The sequence below is a fragment of the Saccopteryx leptura genome, chromosome 3, assembly GCF_036850995.1.
Source record: "Saccopteryx leptura isolate mSacLep1 chromosome 3, mSacLep1_pri_phased_curated, whole genome shotgun sequence".
In the NCBI taxonomy this organism is placed as follows: domain Eukaryota; kingdom Metazoa; phylum Chordata; class Mammalia; order Chiroptera; family Emballonuridae; genus Saccopteryx; species Saccopteryx leptura.
In genome coordinates, this window is record NC_089505.1 from 276651157 (window position 1) to 276674064 (window position 22908).

The 22908-nt window shown below is 37.3% G+C and overlaps 1 protein-coding gene across 9 annotated transcripts in view; it reads left to right on the forward strand.

Moving 5' to 3' along the window:
• The first annotated feature begins 263 nt into the window (after positions 1–263).
• The window catches only part of SLC8A1 (solute carrier family 8 member A1), a 372676-nt gene continuing 350031 nt past the window's right edge, over positions 264–22908 (forward strand). For all 9 annotated transcript variants that reach the window (XM_066378417.1, XM_066378420.1, XM_066378416.1 and 6 more), the window contains exon 1: positions 264–351. The gene's annotated coding sequence lies outside the window, so the exon portion shown is untranslated. The remainder of the gene's footprint in view (positions 352–22908) is intronic.

Here is a 22908-nt window from a genome sequence, read left to right on the forward strand (position 1 = left end):
AACATGGTATTTGCAAAAAGGCATAGTGGCAGGATGGTGGGGTGAGAAACAGGCCTGGCTGGAAGGATCGCTATATGTGTATTTTTATCATCCATGTGTTGGATGAAGCAGGGAGCTGCCAGATAGCTTCTTTTCGACAGCTTGGACTTACTGTTGGGAACAGATCCATGTATGGAAGCGAAAGCCGAAAGACACAGATAAGCAGAGATCCAGCTATGCAAACCATGTTTAGAGACACTTAAAGGACAAGCACCCCAGGTCCTTTCTTTCTGGTAAATTTGGAGAAGCCATCACACCGGGCCTTGTTTCACATCCAGCCCATGAGGACGGAACAGCCCAGGCTTGACAGAGGTAGGTGCAGGGCTTTTGCGATGAAAGTTATCTGAAGGATCATTCGTGAATATTCCCTCCCAAGCTCTTGATGTCCCTTAAGGGAAGCTGCCAGATAATATTTAGGGGGGGGGGGGGCGGGGAGAAAGACTTGGATTTGAGGTTCCTGACTTAGAGGTATTTAACAACTCTGCCTGCACAAGACAGGGCAGCTTGGTTACACAGGGAAAGTGACAGCACAGAATTCCTGCCAGATATAATCCCTGTGCCTGGGGTCACTTACCGTTCAGATCTTTGTGGATATTAATCTCCCTCGATATTGCCAGCACCATTGGCACGGACCACAGCTGCCAGTGCGGACCACAGCTGCCAGTGCGTTCCGACACTGTGTATTTTAGGGCGGGGGAGGTCAGATTTGCCCTTCTCCTCGCCTGCTCCTCCAAAGCCAGCATAAACTCCAGTGTGTGCCTAGTGCTTCCTTAGACATGGGAAGAGCTGCTTGTAAACGACATTATTATTTTTGGCAGCTGAAGTCATTTTTGCAGTGTTTCTCAGCAGATCGGAGGTTGATTACATCCTGTTCGGAGATTCTTGGTTTTCTTTCACAAGCACGGGGTCTTGCGCAAGCTGAAATTGCTGAAACCAGCGGAAGGCGCTGGACTTCTTCTCAGTACCTTTCATATTCTCTTGCTTTCTTTTTTGTTAATGACTGAACACATGGGAATATGAGGAGAAATTTTTCCAAAGGTTGTCCTTGTTTTGTCACCAGGGATGTTTTGGGAATAGTAGGTTGTGGCAGAATAACAGAACCCATATGTCTTAGGAGTCGAAAGAAAAAGTATGTATGTATGTAAAGGCAAGAACAATACCAACATCTATATGCCTCTAGTCTACATTGTAGCATACTGGTTAGCTAGCAAAATCATATCAATCACACTTGAAATGCTATTCCAGCTATTGACCAAACTGTAATAATTAGATCATCAAAGCCATACTTTTAAAATTATTATCAAAATCAGAGAACTGCCACAAATACAAAAATCAAGAGGAAAAAAACTACAAGTCATATCTTTAAAATGTGGGTGTTTTTCCAAGATGTAATTAAAAGAAATATTACACAATATAATGGCATTTAAATTCAAAATTTGCCTTGTTGAGAATAATGTGTCTATAGTTTAAGTCATATTTGAATCACTAAAAGTTTTTAATCTTATGATAAGCCTTGAGAGGAAAAAACGAAAGAAAAATTGAATGTGATTTTTCCTCCTGATGACAAAATATGACATGGAAAATGAATAATAAACAAGGGTAAAAAAAAGAATATGATGTTTGTAATACTGATCAAGGAGACATTCACTGGGTAAATTAGATAGCTGGGAAAGCTCACTGAAGGGGACTTTAGCTTTGCGGTGGTTTCCTTCAGGATGCAAATGTTCCAAAATACAAAAAAAAAAAAAAAAAAAAAAAAAGTGGCAGAAAAAGAGAAAACATGGCTCTATTTCCATAATAATAAATTATTATTAAAATAAAATATAGATATTTTCATCAAATTATTTCTTTTCCTGTCTAGTCTGTTTACACTGACATCACATTACAGTAACAACACATTCACACCTACCCTTTCCACATTTCTAAAATAGGCTATTTTACTTCACTTAAAAATTCTAATATTCTGTATCAGAGAGAGAGAATAAACTACGCCTTAAAAAAAAAAACTAACAGAGACAAGCTGTCATAACTTGAGCTAAGGTGGAACAGGCCTACAAAAGGATAGTTTGAAAATAATTAAACCAGGGCTCGGGAACCTATGGTTCATGAGCCAGATGTGGCTCTTTTGATGGCTGCATCTGGCTCACAGACAAATCTTTAATAAAAAAAATAATAATGTTAAAAATAGAAAACATTCTCATGTATTACAATCCATTCATTTCCTACCGCTCATGTTCATGGTTGCGAGTGGCTGGAGCCAATCACAACTGTCCTCCAGGACAACAACAAATTTTTATTGGATAATGTGTAACATACACAAGTTGTTGTATGGCTGTCATGGAATTACATTTTAAAATATGTGGCATTCATGGCTCTCTCAGCCAAAAAGTTTCCTGACCCCTGAATTAAAACACTACGTACCAGCCAGCTTTCCAAATGGAACAGCACAGCAGGAGCTTGGCAATTTTCAATATGTAAACACTTATTCTAAATCATTTCACTAGTATTTGCGATCAGATTCAATATACATATGACATCACAGACTGTTTTTTCATTTGCTTACGGCCAAGTACATTTCAAGTGTGCACTCCTCATAAGAAATATCTGCTCCTGTTTTTCTTTAGCAAAAATTTTCAATAAGTGTAATATAAGTAATAAAGAATGACTTACTGCTATTTTTATATACAGTATTTCAACATCTATGGAAAAAGATGACAGTCAAGCTCCTTGACCTTTTGACTTGTGACTTCGTAAGCGTTTAGTGATGACTATAAATGTAGAAAATTTTGGTGTGGTTGAATTTTCAGAAGAGAATTGGAAGTATTGACAGTCTCACGTGAAAAAAAAAAGACATTAGTGTTCTATCTATGTTATAGTTAGCTGAGACATGCAGCAAATTGCTGGTGACCAAGAAGGTAAAATTTGTCCTAAGACCATAAAGCACAAATTTAAGGCTACATACTGTGTATAGAATAGGGTCTGACTGGATAGCTCCCGGGCCTGGTCAATGAGCTGGAGGAACGAGAATTTTTAGAGGCTTTGATGGGGAACAATGTCGCTGAATATTGAGGGGAAATTTTTATGAAGAGTAATAGTAGAAATTTAACTCTTCCCAGGGCACAGAAAATTTTAACCCACAGGAAAGATCATTATGTCTCAAGGAAATGATAGCTTTGGTTACACTTCAAAATCCCTTTGGGAACTTTAAATATAAATAGAATAAATTTTACTCAGGTGATAAAAACTGTAGACATTCAGACAAACCACTGGAGGTTTTAAGAACATAAAAATGACAGAAGGCATGAGACTAGGAGATGGGACGTTGAGGAGTTTGAAAACCAGAGAGTCTACATACTTTCTCTAAGGTCAGTCATTGGAAGGGAAAGCTTCCCAAGAATCTGAATTACGTGGTTTTCTGATCAGAACTGATCTCCCGTGCTGCACCTCTTTCAAGTTCTTAAGGTCAGACAATCTTTTCAAGTGTCATGCAAGATATTAGAAGAAAGTTTCATGCCAGAATTTTTTTTTTTTTACAGAGACAGAGAGAGGGACAGATATGGACAAAGAGATATGAAGGGAGAGAGATGAGAAGCATCAATTCTTCATTGTATCACCTTAGTTGTTCATTGATTGCTTTCTCATATGTGCCTTTACTGGGGGGGGGGGGGAGGGCTACAGCAGACCAAGTGACCCCTTGCTCAAGCCAGTGACCTTGGGCTTAAGCTGGTGAGACTTGCTCAAACCAGATGAGCCCATGCTCAAGCTGGCAACCTTGGGGTTCCGAACCTGGGTCCCCTGCATACCAGGCCGATGCTCTATCCACCGGACCACCGCCTGGTCAGGCCAGAAACTTTTTAAAAGTAGTTTTAAAGTATATAGAGTAGTGGAAGGGGTAAAAATATTCATGGCCCTTAATGCTTCTGCAGAGAAAATGAACTTTCCTGTCCCATTGACAGTGGCCCTGAGATGAGCCTCTATTCTCAACTCTAACTGCACATCAGATTCACATAAATTGGGTGATGTCCACACCACACCCCAATGAACTAAATAGATTGATAGGGTCCAGACAAGGTCAATTGATTTTTTTCAATATACTCATCATATTAGGAGTATTATTATTCCCCAGATGGTAATAAGATACCTTATAGAAAATTAAAAAAAAAAGATACCTTATAGGTCAAGTGTCTATGTTATTGGTCATCGAAACATTTTTTAGTTTAAAATGTAGAACTATTAATAATTACATTCAATCAACTGCAGTGAACTGGGAATGTCCCAGGCAAACTAGGACATATGCTTGACCTAAATTAAAGGGCTATTTTCAAGAATAAATGATTATTGAGTAGGTGTTCAAAGAAAAGCATATAAAATTAATAGCTATAAAACTCTTTCACCAAATACTAGATTTATAACATATTAAAGAGCTACTGGCTAAAAATAATCCTATGAATGAATAAACTAAGAATTACTAGATTAAATTTAGGTTAATTGATTCTTTACTTAAAGAGTTCTTGGAGTTATTAATAAGCTAATCTGCCTTATGAATATCTATGCATCGTTTATGGTATACAGTTTTTCCACATCATTTGTCCCTAGATTTTACTTTTTCAAGGAAATAATATGTTATGATTTCAGCTTTCCAATGGACTCAATGTAAAGAGTAATGAAAAGTATAGTTCAGGGATAAAGTAGAATGGGTGGCAAAAATGATTCCAAGATTTTATCCAGAAATTGTGCTTAGACTGCCAGGCAGATAAGTCAGTGCTGTGGGGAATTCCAAACCAGTTTAGAAACAGTGTCATTTTGATTTAGCTGCTACCAAAATATTAAGGTTGTTCTGATCTCCTGGAGAGACAAAGAAGCCTTTTCCTGTTTCCCATGAAAATCTAGTATTTGCTTTGTTCTTGCGGTTTTATGGATTTCAGTTTATGTCTGGGATATTTTTAAAAGTAGTTTCTTGGTGCCCTCTCCTTCTTTGCCAGTAAGAATGGGGGTCGGAGTCAAAGACACAGGCCAGGAAAAACAAACAGAAACAGGTTCTGAATTGCCATTGACACAAAAGCCAGAAACATGTATGGAAAACTGAAGTATGTAAAGTAGGAAGGCAAGAAGATGTGCTCAGAAATGGAAGATGGAAACAACCTCATCAGATACCCAGGCAGAAAGCTACGCTGGGTCCTGGGGTGGAGGCAATTGCTGGCACCTGACTTCCCATATCCTGAGATGGGAGCTGTGCAGGTGAGCCAGCAACCAGAACACTAGGGGACTTTGACCAACTTCTCAACACTGGTTTCCAAATGACCCATACATTTTTTAAAACAGCATAAAGAATACCTCTTTAAATTTCTTACCTAATATTTCCTTGGCAGGGTAGTGAATTACCCTCTATGCTTCTAATGATAGCAAACATATAAAGCAATTTCTATGTGCCAGGCATTTTTCTCCATATTTTTATATATATTAACTCATTAAATCCTGTGAGCTGTATTCTGTTATCATCTTTATTTATAGATGAGAAAAATTAGGCAAAGAGTTTCTAAGTAAATCTGCCCAAGGTCACACAGTTCTAATTAGTAAAGCTGGACAAATCTGGCTCCAAAGTTGGTTACTGTCCACTCCATTATGGGCAAATGCATCACAGAAATTAACAGAGAGAGATAACTGTTCTTACCTAGTAATGATGGTTCTAGTCCTTGTGATTATATATAACATAATTTTTATTCGATTTATTGAGGTGACATTTGTTAATGAGATCATATAGGTTTCAAGTGTACCTTTCTGCAATATAATGATCTGTATATTGCATCGTGTGTCCATCACCCACAGTCAAATTGTCTTCCACCACCATATATTATTTCAACTGCCATCCCTTGATGTCTCTGAAGACCAAAAGTTACTACATGTTTTTTAAAACTTTCTCTATGACTCCAGTTCCTTTAGTGGGTTCTCTTATGACATGCATGTGAATTCCTGCTTAATTTAATGCCTAAAACTCACCTTTGAATGCGCTCTGATTTGTCTATTTTATTATATATTTATTTAGTTGATGTATTGAGGAGGTTGATAGGCACAACTTGGCCAAGAAGTACTTTGCAAGTAATTTTAAGGGCTCTCAGTGTAGGACCTTGAGACCTGACACTATTAAATTTCATCTTTTAAAACTTTTGTGAGTCCTAAATGTTATCCTGCCTGTTTTCATTCTTCAACTTTGATATCTAATGCAAACATAGTGAGAATGGCTTTTATGTCTTCCTCCAATCCTCTAAACAAAGTATTTGGCCAAAGTCAACAATAGTACATTGCAGAACACCAATCCCATTTTATCCATCACAAGTAGTAATCTTTGAGCACAGTTGTTTAATAAAGATTCCACTTAATTGAAGTCAGTCCATATTCTCCATTTGGTGCAAAGTACTTTTGTGTAGTTATGTAAAATGCCCTGATGAAGGTTAGAAATCATGTGCCAACAGCATTTCTCTATCAGACTAGTTTAAGATCCCTTTATGTTACGAGGTTAGGCTGACCTAACTTTGAACATTCACACTATATTTACTTATTTGCAATCTTATGACACCTCTTCCAACCTCCAGAGTTTCTCTAAGACTGCTGGTTCAGCATTCCTTTTGAAGACGTTTTCATGCATTAGAACGTCATTTACTTGTGCAAAGCATCTAAGCAAATTTAGAGTGGCTAGGTACTGTTTAACCACCACTTTCATTTTTGAATCTACTTTCCCATTACTAACGTTTACTGACAACCTTCCTAGCCATACATCCAACTATCTATTCAACCTATTTCTGCAGAGCTCTCGACTCTTACTTAATATGTTCAAAATTAAATTCATCATTTTTACTATCCACTTGACCAACTTTTTTGATTTATCTCTTTGAGTAACTTTAAACCAAAAAGGCAGCTTAGAATTTTTTTTCCTTGACTTGCTATCTCCCCACCACAACAAATAAGTCCTCAAATCCTATAGCCATACTTTCAGAATGTCTCTCCTATCTATTACCACTGCCTTTTAGAATTTATTACTGAGTGATGGCAATAGCATGCTAAAACTTACCCTCCCACCAGCCTGGCTACTCCCAACTATCCTTTACTTTGTTGCCGAAATGATCTCACTAAGACACAATTTTGATCAGGCACATTCATTTGTAAAATCTTTTAATAAATCCCTATAACTTCCAGGATAAAATCCAAACTCATTAGCTTAATACCAGAGACCCCTGAATGCATAGTCAGCCCTGCCTACATCCTTAAGCTTGTCCCTCTCTACCTCCCAATAGACACTCTTTGTTCCAGCTTTACCAAACTACTTATGATTCCTACAGTAGTCAAGAGTGGCTCAGCTCTCCTTTTTCTTAATGTAAATTACTTTCTCTCTTCAGTGTTTTTGTTCTCTTTTCACTTAACAAAGGCTGTTGTGGCTTTCACACAGCCACCATTCTCTCTGAGATGCTCTCCTTCCCATCATTCAATTCTGACTTGTATTCTCCTTTGTGCTCCTACTACACCCTGATAGTGCCTAGTATTGTCAACATGTATTTTTCTGCCACCTCATTAGAATCTAAGCAACATGGGGGACACATACTTACCTTACTCATTCTTATATATGAAGAGCTTGGCACGGTGTTTGACATCCAGTGGATGCCGTCCATAAAGGTTTATCAAATAACAAAGTGAATAAGTCAAAATAATTTTCATTGGAATAAGAACTAGAAGAAAATGTACTCTAAGGAGCTATGCTTTTCTTTTATCTCCCACATGCCCCAGGCAGGGGAATCTATCCCTTCCTCATTTAGCTACAAACTGTTAAGCTAATTTTAAGAACTCTACTTGTTCTTTACATTCTAAGGTTCACCTGACTAACTTATAAACAGATTTTTGTGACATTACTCATTCCCACATTGAAGGATGTGTGGGCCTTGGTGGTTGATTAGCTCCAAAATATATAGTCACTGATCTCAAAGCTGTTAACCTCGCCAGCCTCAAAGAAGAGAAAGCAATTGAAATCTTTCTCTTTTAGTTGAGCATTCTCTTTTTAATTATTTTTTTAAACATCAAGCACTGGTTTATTTGCTTATAAAGGGCAAAAACAACACATGATAATAGCAAGAAGCTTCTATTAACATTTTTAGCAACATTATCCAGATCTTAATCCAACTGTTGGAAGTACTTGCCATATAGCAGTATTTTCTCTCTTCAGATAGTTCTGAAATCCTTTTAGGTAATACTTTTAGAAATTTTATTTTAATCACACAATACCACACACCCCAAGTATACCTCATCAAATAATGTTTATTTAGAGCATTACGGACATGCCATCTAGATAACATCTAAAAATTTAAATACAATCTAGAATTTGACTTAAGCTTTGTATTATTCTATTTATTAGAGTCAAAGTATTTCCTACTAGCAAGAAAAAAATAATAATGAGTAAGGTTGGGTGGCTTATAATTGCTGAATTTTCTCCAGAGATCTTCAAAGGTGGCCTTTGAATGGGTCCACTTTATTTAAAATCAATCAATCAACCAATCAATAAAACTATCTGAGCACCAAATAATCTCTAGTATTTAACAACTGAATAATCACTGAGAGTCTTTAGGCAAAGCTAAGACTATCAACAAAAGAGGTATTTTTAAAACAGGTTTTAAATTGTGGAAATAAAAAGATAAATAACAACACCAAAATTCTAAATCCTGATTTTCAGTCCCAATTCCATCACAAAGCAAATACTTAGCAAGTCACTAATCTCCTCCAGATCTCTGAGAGATAAGGAAGTTGTATTTCATAACCACTGGGATGCCTTTTTGCTGAAAAAGTTCATGGTCAATATTTGCATGAGACACTAGAATGATAAACTTGTAAGAAGGCTGTCATTGTACATGTTGGTTGTTTACCAACTGGTACATCTGTGATTTGTTCCTACAGCCACTCTTTGTTTTGCTTATCATTTTTACATAAATTGCCCGAATTATTGTCATCTGATATAGAAATATGGAGGCATAATTAGAAAAGAAATAAAAACACATTTTAAGAGTTTGTCCTTAACTTGGACACTTTTCTTTTCTCCTACACATTTAATATAAAATATATTGGCCTCAAATGATTCCTTACTTTCAGATACAGAAAGAATAATTATTATAGTTTTTATGACTATCATTTGTTGAGCTACTACATTGTAAACAGACATGCCAGAATTTGAACATGTTTCCACCTGACATTAAAATCTATGCTCTTTCCACCATGTCTTATGATTCGAGTACTCATCACTCAAATTGGCAACTTTTATTATCATCAACACTAAAGAAATCATGTCTATGAAAAATAACAAAATTGTATTTCAACTGATATAGAACTTTTCAACTTTACCTTCACTTTATTTGTTATAGTGCTTGGGTTAAAGGTAAACAGAATGCAAAACTGACTAATATCAGACTTCCAGCCATGCTCCCAGCAGTAGGACTTTTCACTTCAGTTTTAGATTCAGTTCTTTATTTCTAAATTAATAATACTAACATAGACTGTACTGGTTTGGGGGGGGGGTGGGCACAGCGGTGGCCAAATGAAATAATGGATGATAAAACATGATACAGGACAAATGTTCCCTTTTACTTTCCCCCTTGTATGTATCTCTGTATTTTCCTTAGAAAACACAGCTAAGGTCATCAGACAGAAAGCTAAGGCAGCTCTGGCAAATGGCTGACCCAAATTATATTCATGAATGAAAGACATGAATTTTTCTGAACAACGGCCAAAGGGAAGACGAAACTAAATAATCTCTAGGTTCTCTTTGGCTTTACTATTATATTTATGATTTATTGAGTCTCAGAAGCAATTTCTCATGCTTGTGTTTCCTCTTTGAAACGTGGAGCTAATCTTTAATGTTTGCACTAAATATGTTTAAAAAAAATAAAACACTATTGGATTGAGGACAAAAATGTCCAGGTCCCTAAAAGAAATTGCAAGTTAAATGGATGAGTCACTAAAAAGCAGCCAGACATGTCAGATCTTTTCATTATTAGAATTTGGGCCAAGTGACTCAAATATTTGATTGTAGTGATTGCAAGGGCCTGTAGAGGGGAGAAGGCACACGTATTTTGTTATATCAGGTCTGACCTTATGTTCCTCAAAACTGCAAAGAAGAAAAAAGTATTAGATGTTTAAAAAAAAAGAAGTTGAGAGAAGAAGAATGAAAAATGAGAAAACGCCATTTCAGAGACAGAACAGAGCTACTCACTGGCTGTCCATTGACATAAATAGTTTGGGAAAGATTTTTGCATTTTGGTAGAGGGAGAACTAGTCTAGGCTTGGTTCTCCAACTGCCTAGTTCCATGATCTTAGTACATTTATTTTCATTTTCTGGATCTAAGCTCCTTTAACCATAAAATAAGAGCTTGAATTGGATGATTACAAGTGGTGTCTAACAACTATTAAATCTTATGGACAAGAGAAGCACAGATAATCTTATAAAACCTTATACTTTTTTATATGGGAGGAAATTCTTTATGGTGATTTGTCTTTAAGCATTATGACTTCAGAAGAGAAATTCCACACAAGATGGGGGAAAAGTAGGTTTTCAGTTGTGAATACACAAAACACAGACTTTATGCTTGTGTTATTATTTATTAATTATTGTATTATTTGCCAGACAAACAACGAAACCTACTTTTGCCCCTGTATTTTAACTTTGGGCTTTTAATTTTCATATTCTCTTATTGAAGAAATATAAATTTGATAAGCAGTCTAGTGAATGGCAAGGTTTTCAAGCCCAGATTTGAAATTATTTTACTTACCAATTCCTCATTATTTCATATTTGTAGATATTTTCACTCTGCACCCAGTATAATACATAGGTTTCTATAGAATATGATTAGTATTTCTGCCCATATGTTCCAACTAGATATTAGTCATCAAAAAGTTTTGCTGTGCTTTGTAATTTTTGTTTCTGTTCTCTGATGTTATTAATAACTTGTGTTCAATATCTGCCAAACTGATATCAGAAGTCTTCCATTTTAATTTTATTCTTAGACATTCCTGTTTATCTGAATAGGTAGTTGTGAGTTTATGACTCCTTCCCACTCCCCACAAATCATCTCAAAATATTATCATGTTGTATTCACCTTTGCACCTTCAGCATATATACAGAACTTTTCATTTATTGATGATTCATTAAGTATCTGTGTTTTCTTTTTTTTTTAAATTCAATGAGAGGAGGGGAGGCAGAGACAGACTCCTGCATTCCCCTCAACCAGGATCCACCCTGCAAGCCCACTAAGGGGCAATGCTCTGCCCACCTGGAGCCATTGTTCCTTTGCTCTGACTGAGCTTTTCTTAACACCTGAGGCAGAAGCCAAGGAGCCATACTTAGCGCCTGTATCCAACTCACTCCAATGGAACCATGGCTGCAGGAGGGGTAGAGAGAGAAAGAGGGAAGGAGGGAGAAGCAAATGGGCACTTCTCCTGTGTGCCCTGACTGGGAATCGAACTCAGGACATCCATATACTGGGTGGACACTACCACTGAGCAACTGGCCAGGGTCTCATTAAGTTTCTAGGAAATATTCATCTTTGTTTCAACACTTATTGGAAGGCTAAGTATTTAGGAGATTCTCATCAGTTTTGAATAAGTTAATATATTTGTGTTTATAAAAAGAAGCATAGTTTATTCATTCTAAATATGAGTAAAAGGTTTAGAAACACATTAGGTGATTGGAAAAAAATAAATGAAGATCGTAAAATTTCACAACAAAATTATTCTGTGCTTATCACCTTCTGAAATGCTAAAGTTTCTGTTCAGAATCTACATCAATACTCAAAGGTTAAAACAATAACAAGAGACCCATCTCCCCAAGCTTTCCAATGAGCCACATGTTTTAAAGGCAAACACATCTCATCTGCCCTCATAAATATGTAATTGCACGTTCTAAGTGATGGATGATATTTAAATGATACATATTTTCCTTGGATATGAGTATATTATTCACACAATTTCACCAGTTTCTTGTTGGAAGAAAAAAACGATACATATCTAATGTCATCAAAGTTTTCACGAATGTGCCTTGACAGGCAAGGGGAAAACCTTTTCGTGTGTGTTTGTTTTGAACACAGATTTAATGGCATGACGTAAAAATGTTAGAAATGTCCTCCATCCCCCAGGCTTTGGCAACGGCTCTCTATTTGTTTCTACTTTCTGTTTTTGTCTTTTTTCATCACCTTTTTCCTCAGCCTACGGGAACCACCATTCTACTCTGTGTTACAATGAATTCAGTAGGGTTTATTTTTTCCAGTTTTATTAAGAAATAATAGACATACATCATGGTATAAGTTTAAGGTATACAGCATAATAGTGTGATTTACATATATGTAATGTAAATGATAACCACAATAGAATCTGCTAACATCCATCATTTCATATAGATACAATAAAAAGAAAAGAAAGAAGAAGAAAAATTTTTTTTCTTTCATGATGAGAACCCTTAGCACTGTTAGCTATGGTCGTCATGAACTTTACATCCGTAGTGCTTATTTGTCTTTTAACTGGAAGTTTGCACCTATTGATGACCTTCCTTCAATTTCCCCACCCCCTACCCTCTGTCTCTGGTAACCAAGTATGATCTCTTCTGAGTTTGGTATTTTTCTTGGAGGGGGGAGCCTGAGGGGGTTATTTTAGATTCCACATGTCAGTGAGATTGTGCAATATTTATTTGTCTGTGTCTGGCTTATTTCACTTAGCATAAAGTCCTCCAGTTTCATCCATGTTATTGTAAATGAGTTCTGGAGGTAGATAATGGTGATGGTAGCACAATAATATGAATATCCTTAATATCACTGAACTGTAGACTTAAAAATAGTTAAGAGAGTAAGTATATTATGCATAGTCTACCACAATAAATACATCCATCCATACATAAATAAGTAAATATTTAAAAAAGAAGTGCTTTATCATGTGAAGGACATCCCCTTGCTCCATATTAGGCCCTAAAAACTGAAAACACTTTTTAATAAGGTGCTACGCTATTGGCTCCTTGGGGATTTAGAGAAGTGTTTTATTGGCTAAAGTTTTGAGTTTGATTCAATGGGAGGATTCTGTCTGCAAACGTCCTGATTCTTCTCCTGCTCAAAGACTAACTCGTGGAGGGTTGTCAGGAAGCCGTTCAACGGTTCTTGTCAGAGCGGAAGCCTGAGAGTTGAGTTCTGTGTCTGTCTCAAGGGAGGGGACAGGGTTTGTCTGTTCTTCTGCCCTCCAGCGTTCTCCTGTCCTCTCTCCTTCACCAAGCAGAGTGTTCTAATCCCAAAGTGAAACTGAATCTGCACCCCACTTCCCCTTCCAGAAGTACACCACAGTCCTCTGACCAACGCAATAGAAAATGCTGCTGTGGCATCTTAAAGGGGTAGTTCTGAATGTCAGAAAAATGAGGAGAGGCTTCCATTATGGTGAAACGACCATGACCATGGAAATAAAAATTCTGCGTACTTTCCTTTGCCTCGTACTTGCTAGGCGCCCACTTCCCATTCTGCACCCAATCCATCCGTCCTGTTGACCGTAGCACAGACACTTTTGCATATACATTTCTTTTTGGTTTACAAGGCTCATGTAGTCCTGCTTAAGCCCAGCAAAATTTGAGGTAAATTATGCCCTTGTCTTACAGATGGTGAAACTGAGCAGACGGACCTGATTTTTAATTCTCTCTCTTTTATAAATTACTAGCAATGTGCTACCTTAGACAGGTTTCTTCAGTTCTCTAAGTTCCATGTCCTCTCTGTAAAACAGGAGTCCAATAACTAAGGAGGTCAATGCGACCAATACACACGTTTGCAAAGCACTTAGTGCTGTGCCTGACACAGAGCAAGCACTCAGTCAATAACAGTTATTATCGTTAGAGTAATTACTGTCACTGTGATTATGATTATCTGGTGGGAATCTGGCAGGCTCCTCCTTACAAACCCAATGTTGTTTCCTCTGCCACAGAACCATGGGCTCACAGAGCACTGCAATCTACCTCCGTACAGATGGAAGGCTCAGCCCTAGACCACCAGGCAGCCTCTCCCTGATATGCCACAGGGAATGGGTCCTCTGTGGACATAGTAAGAATTTTAAGACATGAGCACAGTCCCAAAAAATCCTTAAGGTGAAGAAATCAAATTGCTATGTTAACATCAAAATGATAAAGAAATGAACTCCTGTGAACTTAAGTAACCTTTAAAAATAAAGATGATTTGAGTGAGAGGGAAATAAAATAGGAATGAAGAGATTAAGGGTTTAGTGGAAAAAAATGTTTGGTTTTCTTTTCCTCCTCCCCACTCCCTTCCCCCCACCCCCAATGTTTGGTTACTTAAAAAAAAAAAAAAAAAAAAAAAAAAACAACACTCAGTTTTGTTCAAAAGCACACTGTCATATGAGACTTCCCTTTTGACAGTTAAAAGGAAACATGTTCATTCCTTCAATGTGCTTAACAGGCAAGAGAAAAAGAAAGAAAGAAGAAAAAGAAAAAGAAAGAAAGAAAGAAAGAGAGAGAGAGAGAAAGAAAGAAAGAAAGAAAGAAAGAAAGAAAGAAAGAAAGAAGGAAAGGAGGGAGGGAGGGAGGGAGGGAGGGAAGGAGGGAGGGAGGGAGGGAAGGAGGGAGGGAGAGAGAGAAAGAGAAAGAGAAAAAGAGAGAGAAAGAAAGAAAGAGAGAAAGAAAGAAAGAAAGAAAGAGAGAGAGAGAGAGAAAGGGAAGAAAAGAGAGAGAGAGTGAGAGAAAGAGAAAGAGAAACAAAGAAAACTTAAGAATCATGTTTTAAGAGACTTTGCCTGCATATTCACATCCTATGAAATGAGATGGCAAGTGTCAATCCTAAGAGCAGTTCAATGGACTGGAATCCCTTAAATTCTATTTCATCTCAATTCACTGGAATTTATTGTCTTTCTCTAGCTTTCTGCCTGAGCTTGGGGGAGAGTAGAGAGGATGATTATTGATTAAAAAAAAAAAAAGCCTTCACTTTCTTTCTGTCTATTTCTGTCCCACAGAAGGTGTCCACCTTGTGGTAACAGCAAAGGCTAGCCTGGCATTTCATCCATATCCTGTGATATTTTACAGGTGTACAAAGTCCTTTAGGTTTCTGTCTATTCACTCTTAAATAGCTCTTACTTCTACAAGGTTAAGCTTTTATTCAAACACTCATTCCAATCTGAAAGTTAATGCTAAACTCCAAACCAGATATGCAGTCAGCTGGCTTTAAACTTTTTAACCTCATTTATTATTTTGAAATCCTCCTTCTCTGGGACTGGTTGTATTGCTTTTCCATGAAGTAGTATCAGAGATTAAGATGGTGTTATCTGTCCATTAACAATTTACTTACTAGAGCATGAAAAACTACTTAAGCTCAGTGTCTGTTTCAATTCCATGGCTGACCATTAAACAGTCTCAGTTATGCAACCCAGCTCTGCATTTTTAGCAGCGATGGGAAAACCAGTCTGAGTCAGCAGGCTCCACCATGGGCTTCTTTCACTCCTGTTCCGCAATCCTTGGAGTCAGAGTAAACACTGAACTAGTGAGAGTTGGCAGTTTTGCTTATTTTTAAGGAAGTATCTCTATTGAACTTCTGGTTCCCTGTGAAGAATAGGAATAAACGTTTTTTCCTCTGTCTACTATGTCGATATAACCAATTATCTTCTCCAGAACTTCAGGAATAATCAAGGTTTATGTGGTGCTTTATTCGAGGAAAATGATGGGTGATTAAGAGCTCTGAGACAATTGTTTTATAAAGAAAATCCAAACCAGATCCTCTCTAATTGTAAACTTTTTTCAAAAAAGAGAAATATAAAATATTTCTTTCAATCAGATATCTTCTATAACTAAAGCACTTTCTAGGGAAAATGGATGGTATGGATTTAAAGTGTTGAAAATTGTCAAATAGGAGAAAATCTGAGTAGTTGTAGTTCAGTATTTAATAGTAAGGATTTCTGCATCTACATTTTTTATCTCTAATGCCACCTCCTCAAGGAAGCCTGACAGCCTGTGTTTTTCACTATTGGCACCTCGATAGCCCGGCATATTTTACACATACAATACATGTTGTTGATTGAATAGTTAAAAAAAGAAAATGGATATTTTAAAAATATTTGGTTTGTGTATTACTACCTTCTTCTCAAAAAATGATTTTAGCAACTTCCATTGAAGATTATATTACATACAAGACCTAATTAATTTAGTGTTTTAGAGCATATTTTCCCATTTTCTACATATTCTTTTTAACTTTTACCTATTGATATGTTAGTGTCTGTGTTAATTTTCCAAAATATTTTAAATGGCTCATATATAAAACACATTATCGATTATGAGGAATATTTGTTAGAAGCAGAGATAAATCATATCGTCTATGCCAAAATTATGTTTCAGGTGACATAATCTAATTAAACATCTAGATCTGAATATGCTACAATAAAATCCACCACATGTGATATTCAGACTGGAGTAAAAGTCATCAATACTTCCTTTCACAATGTATATTATTTCTTATATAATGTAGTATATTTTGTTGACAGAAATTCTTTGAATTAATTTGTTGATTATTATTTAAAAATTTGTAACATAAACAATTCTATGGTTTTATATCATTAGCCTGTCCTGATGGAAAAGGTAGAGCGAATAATTAGATCAATTCAAAGCAATGGTTAATTGGTTCATTATCATTGACATTTGTGAAAGAAAATGAATTAATAAAACTGTGCCTCCATCAGTTATTGGGCTATTCATTTTTTTTCCTGCAGTATTGGGCAAAGTCTAGCTGATTAAAATGGTGCTTTGTTATGCCCTGTGACATCAGGACAAACTGCCAGAGAATTAGTATTGTATCTGGGAAGCCTCATGAAGCTCATGTATTAAAAACTCCCACTGTTCAAAACACTAAACTGATCATCTAAGAACACTTTACTTGCTTTAGACACCACATTTTTAAAGTGTTAATAAACTATAAATGACCAGTAAGGCAAAACAGTTGTGAAGAACTTCAATGATAAACAAGTGAAGGAGCTATTGGATGTTTAAATTATTTGAGAAGAAATAAGAGCCTCCTTCCAACACAGGAAGGCCCACTGTGCAAAGCTTGAGGGTTTTGTTTAGAGTGTAACGACCCTTGTAGGAGACTGTAGAGGATGGAAGAGTACAAAACATAAAGAATTTTGCAATAATTTGAGAGTTGCAACAAAAGGTTGGGCTTCCTTTCAAAAAAGTTAAGTTCTTTAGGTCAATTAAAAGTGTTCAAAAAGTGTCAGACAATCAATTTTTTAGATGAGTGACTGAAGGAATGTTTTATTACAAAAGAATTTGGACTGTATGGTCTTTAAGGGCACTTCCAAATCAAATTATTTAGGATTATCTGATTAGCTGGTAAGGAGCAAGTAATCAAAGAAATTCAGAAGATAAATTCAGCTTCACATTATATAAAAGATGAAAATAAATACTTATTGGATGAATAAAGCAGAATTACTCTTGAAGGGCCTGGACTATGAAACTGGCAAGTCCAGATAAGGAAGACTACCACGTTGGCCAAGAAAAATGGCCTTAAATCAAACTATGACTATTGTATAATTTGCACAGTTAAGGCAAGCACAAAGTAGATTCTCAGTTATTATTTTCAAGTTCATTCATTCACGCAATTATTTATTGAGCACCTCATGTGGGTCAGGTGATATGCTGGGTGTACCCACTTTATGCAAAGTACTAGGCTAGGAACACCAAAGTGAACTTTCTCTGCCCTCGATGACAGTACACCTCAGTGCAGAACTAGATATTAAACAGAAATTATAATTTTCACTCATTGCAGTTATGCTAAATGCATTTCTAGAAATATAGGCTTTGAAGCAAAGGACCTGAGCTGCTCTGGGTGATCAGGGAAAGTTTTCTTAAGGAAATGACATTCAGCTGAATTATGAGAAAATTGCCATTAAATTACAAAGTGCATATAGAATGAGGATAGCACTTCTATACCAACAAAGTGAAAATGCATAAATATAGACAACAGAAAAAGATATGAGCATGCAAAGACACATTAGATGTGTATATAATGTTTACCAAAGTTATGTTATGTATACTATGTCATCATCATGTATAACCAAGTTTTCAATAAAGAAATTATCAAGCAAGGCACTTATAGTAAGAATACTTGTCCAGCACATAAAGAATTACATTTAACAAACTTGGAGCTGAATATCAGTGAAGCATTCTGAAATATCTCTTCCACCTCGAAAACTGTGGTATCTGTGAGAAAACCAAAAGCACACCTGATTAAGAGAAATATTTAAAATGTTTGACTGTCAATCATTAACATTAAATTTTCAAGTATTGGATACAGGACAGAGGCTTAGTTAAAGTCCATGTCGTCCACAATAGTGAGTAGCTAACAGGACTTCATAAATAATGATTGAGCAATCAATTCTTTCGCTGATGCTTGGATGAATTAATTTATTTAGAAGGAACAGATTTTCTCCTTTCTGAGAGATAGTGCTTTGTTAGTTTACTTAGTATTAATCTCCGCCAAACAACTGTTTGACAATGTGGCTGATTTTTCATAATTGGCTCTCCAAGCATGAATAGGTAGAATTTGTCCCTCTGATGAAACAATGTGCCTGCCTTTCACACCGCTTCCTCTTTTCCTATAAAAAGGCATTTGCTTCACACTCTCCACCAACTTCCTCTATGTCTCAGATGTTTGTTTTTGCTTTACGTTCACCAACTATGCTATTTGTATATGAGAACTTATTTATCAATTTATTTGTTCAACACATACTTCACGTCTGATACACTCAGATCATATGTGAAATTTTCTCCATAAAATTTTTTTTTTTTTTTTTTTTTGTATTTTTCTGAAGCTGGAAATGGGGAGAGACAGTCAGACAGACTCCCGCATGCGCCCGACCGGGATCCACCCGGCACGCCCACCAGGGGCGAAGCTCTGCCCCTCCGGGGCGTCGCTCTGTTGCGACCAGAGCCACTCTAGCGCCTGGGGCAGAGGCCAAGGAGCCATCCCCAGCGCCCGGGCCATCTTTGCTCCAATGGAGCCTCGGCTGCGGGAGGGGAAGAGAGAAACAGAGAGGAAGGAGAGGGGGAGGGGTGGAGAAGCAGATGGGCGCTTCTCCTGTGTGCCCTGGCCGGGAATCGAACCCGGGACTTTTGCACGCCAGGCCGATGCCCTACCACTGAGCCAACCGGCCAGGGCCTCCATAAAATTTTTTGAGCATTGCCAGAAAGGTGCTATATAGAAGATGTCTTCTCTCTTTTGCTAGAAATTCTAGCATTGGTTGAATTACTTTTTATTAAGATTGTTTTCCTGGGCATCTCTTTTATGTGGTAATTAGAGAGAGAGAGAGCAACAGTTTTAGCCACTAACAATGTAGTTAAGAAAAAAATCTTTTAAAGTTGTTCCATTCCATTTAAAAAATTGTTTTTACATATTTTCACTTGATGGGAGAAATTAGAGCAAAAGAACAATGATTCCTGAGATAAAAGAGGATAATAATAACTAAGACTAGAAGACTATGTCACTTGCCTCCTCGTTTGCTTAGTATTTCATCATATTGAAAAGAAACTGATCATTAGAACAAGGAGGACTTACAGGGAATGATCATCAAAGCAACATGGTTTTTCCTCCCAATTTTCTTTTAAACCTCGGTACAAATCTGGACAGTGAGAGATAAAAGGTCATTGTCAGTAGAAACTCTGCAATTGTTTTAAAATATTAACATAGTCCCAATTCAGAAAACAGAATGTCTGGTCCTGTGTGCTGAAGTTTACTCTGACATAATGTTAAGTCCATTTCCGTGGGCCCAGCTGAGGTTTGCTGCAGGCTAATGACTTGCAGGGTGAGGACTTGGGTGCAGAGAAGAGGGTACCTGTTCTTTCTTTGTCTCCCGGCTTGCACATCCCCTCCCGATCCTTGCTAAACCATTCAGAGCTGCAGGGTGTTGTGGGGGAAGCGAGAGAGGGAGTGGAAACAAGAAAGTGCCAGAAAGCTCTTATTCTTTAGTATGATGTCCACTCATAGTGGGGCAGGTATCTAACTTCCTCTTATGGGAACCGTCTTGACTGTTAAGAAATCCCAACAATAAATACATTAAATGATAATTCCCAAGATGCAAGTGGCACATTGCATTTTTCTCCAACTTGTCCTTTCATCCTCAGCATCTCTCTGCTGAGATCCCATCATGTGCCAGTTAGCTGAATGGATAGAACCTAACATAACTACACAACAGCTCTCCTGTGTTTGTGGCTGACATCTAGCCCATGAAAAACCCTTGTCACGTCCTTCGAAGGCTGCCTCTGGTTGTTCACTCAACTCCCAAATGCAGGCCCCAGCCCTCTCTTCCTCTACTTCGCTCACTCAAGGACAGTACCAAATTTCACCTTAACCCTTTTGAGTATATTTTGGACATGATGTCCCCCAAATTCCAGGAGACACATTTTAAGCCCTCACACGCCCTTCTCACTAGCTGTGAATGATGAGGACAGAGAGTGCAAGGTGTGCCATTTATGTAGTATCATCAAGGAAAGAATCTATGATAAAATTACAAAAACTAGTTTATTGTAAGGGTACTGGGGAGCTCCATTCTAGAGGAAGGTAGGAGGTAATGTTAGTAAGTGCTGTAGGGGGATAAAGCATGATAGAGGATTGGAGAGTGAGCAGAGAGAGTTAACCACATTCATATGTGAAGCATTTTTCAAACAAAAATGGGTCAAATATTTAGAAACAAAAAGAACCCCCCAAATAGATGTCCTTTATAGAAACCTAATTTAGAATATGGTATCCGTGAAAATCATCTGAACACAATTCCAAAGGTAAAGCTCTAACACTAATTTGATTATTAGCAGTTGATAGGAGTAATAATAATATTTTCTCCCAAAGTAACAGTTTGTGGGAGATGATTTTATTTTATTGCATCATAATAATATATTTTTTATGTTTAAGTACATTCTTTTTAATATTTTATTTTTAAGTACATTCATATAATGTTAGTTATATTTCTACCTGTTCTATAATGGAACTTTCTTAATAGAATGATGTTTGATGTTGATGTCAGCATTCTCAATAAAGGTTTTCATCAGTTAGGATTAAGGTCAGCTGCAAATGACAAAACCAAAATAAATAATTCTTAAATAAGGCAGCGGTCTGTCCCTCTCTGAAGAACACAAGCTGGAGATCAGCGGCCCCAGGTTGGCACGGTGGCTTTATGGTCCCTAGGACTCCTATCTGAGTTTGCTACTTCATCCTCAGTGTGCTGTGTCTTGCAGACCATGAAACCTGTTCTAATTCCAGTCATTAGTTTGCATTCGAGTCTGCAGAAAGGAGAGGAAAGAGAGAGGGCAAAGGGGGTAAAGCAGCTGTCTTTTCATAAGGTTTTCTGGAAGTTGTCACATAATACTTCTGTTTCCATCTCATCTAGCAGAACTTAGTCATGTGACCATACTTTACTGCTTACTCCAAGCAGTTAAAATTGCAGGTTCTGTGACTAACAGAATATCAGACGTGATCACTAGCAGTCTATAAGTTTTTTCATTGCTTTTGTTTTTGTTTAATGCAGCTATTCTCTTCCAGAGGTTAGGACTGTGCTTCTTCTCGTCTTTCAATTGTCAAGCTTTCCAAATAGTTCCTCATGCTGCTTGTAAGTTTATGTCTATCTCACCCACAGCCCCTCTCCATCCACACCCTGGGCTTATTAGATTATAAATTCCCAGGGGCCAGAGATGTATCTTCTTTTACTCACCCAGATTCTTCATCAATTATGTATATTGAATGAATGATTGTGTATTTTAAATTTAGATTTTAAAATATAAAACTATCTAAGTAAATAGAGTGACTTTATAGTCACTAATAATGCAAAAATATTCACCTAATCATTGCAGCTTTTGACTTATTGTCATCAGCACGTTATCTCATCAGGTAAGAATATAACTGTGGCTCTTATAATAGAAATAAGGAGAGGCATTGTCTCTCTGTGACTTTCAGAAAACAGGAAGTACCTCTTAGAGACATTATGTTGTGATGGTAAATAGAAGACAGGCTCAGGAGACAGATTGCCTGGATTCAAATCCCAGGTCTCCCACTTACTAGCTGTGTGACCATCGCAAGTTACTTAAAGTCTCTGTTCTTCAATTCCTTCACTGTGTAAAATAGAAGCAATTACAAGAATGGATTGTCATGAGTTACTCTAATGTGGATGTACTGAGAAGCTAAGAAGCTTATGTTCAGAGACCCTCCTATTCACAGCTCACCTCCCACCCCCCAAGCCCTGGGAGAAGTCCTGGCAATACATTCCCATGATCATATGCTTTTGCAAAATTCGTAGAAGTAAGATTTTTTTGGTTTGTTTTTTTAAAGTAAATCCCCAAACTGTATAATGTTTTGTCTCTACAAAACTCAGACCCTCCCCTGGTAGTTGACCACTGAATCAGAAGCCGTAAGTGACCTTGAATTAAACAGCCTATAAGACAGGAGCGCTCCATATCAGTGCAGGTCAACTGAATCAGAGGTACTTGGGATATTTGTGTGTGTGTTTTTTTAATTTATGCATTTTAGAGAGGAAAGAGAAAGAGAAGAGAGAGAGACAGAGAGAGAGAAGCGGGGGAGGAGCTGGAAGCATCAACTCCCATATGTGCCTTGACCAGGCAAGCCCAGGGTTTCAAACCGGCGACCTCAGCATTTTCAGGTCGACGCTTTATCCACTGCGCCACCACAGGTGAGGCGAGATATTTGTGTTTTAAAAATGCAAGAAGTTGCCCTGGCCGGTTGGCTCAGCGGTAGAGCGTTGGCCTGGCATGCGGGGCACCCAGGTTCGATTCCCGGCCAGGGCACATAGGAGAAGTGCCCATTTGCTTCTCCACCCCCTCCC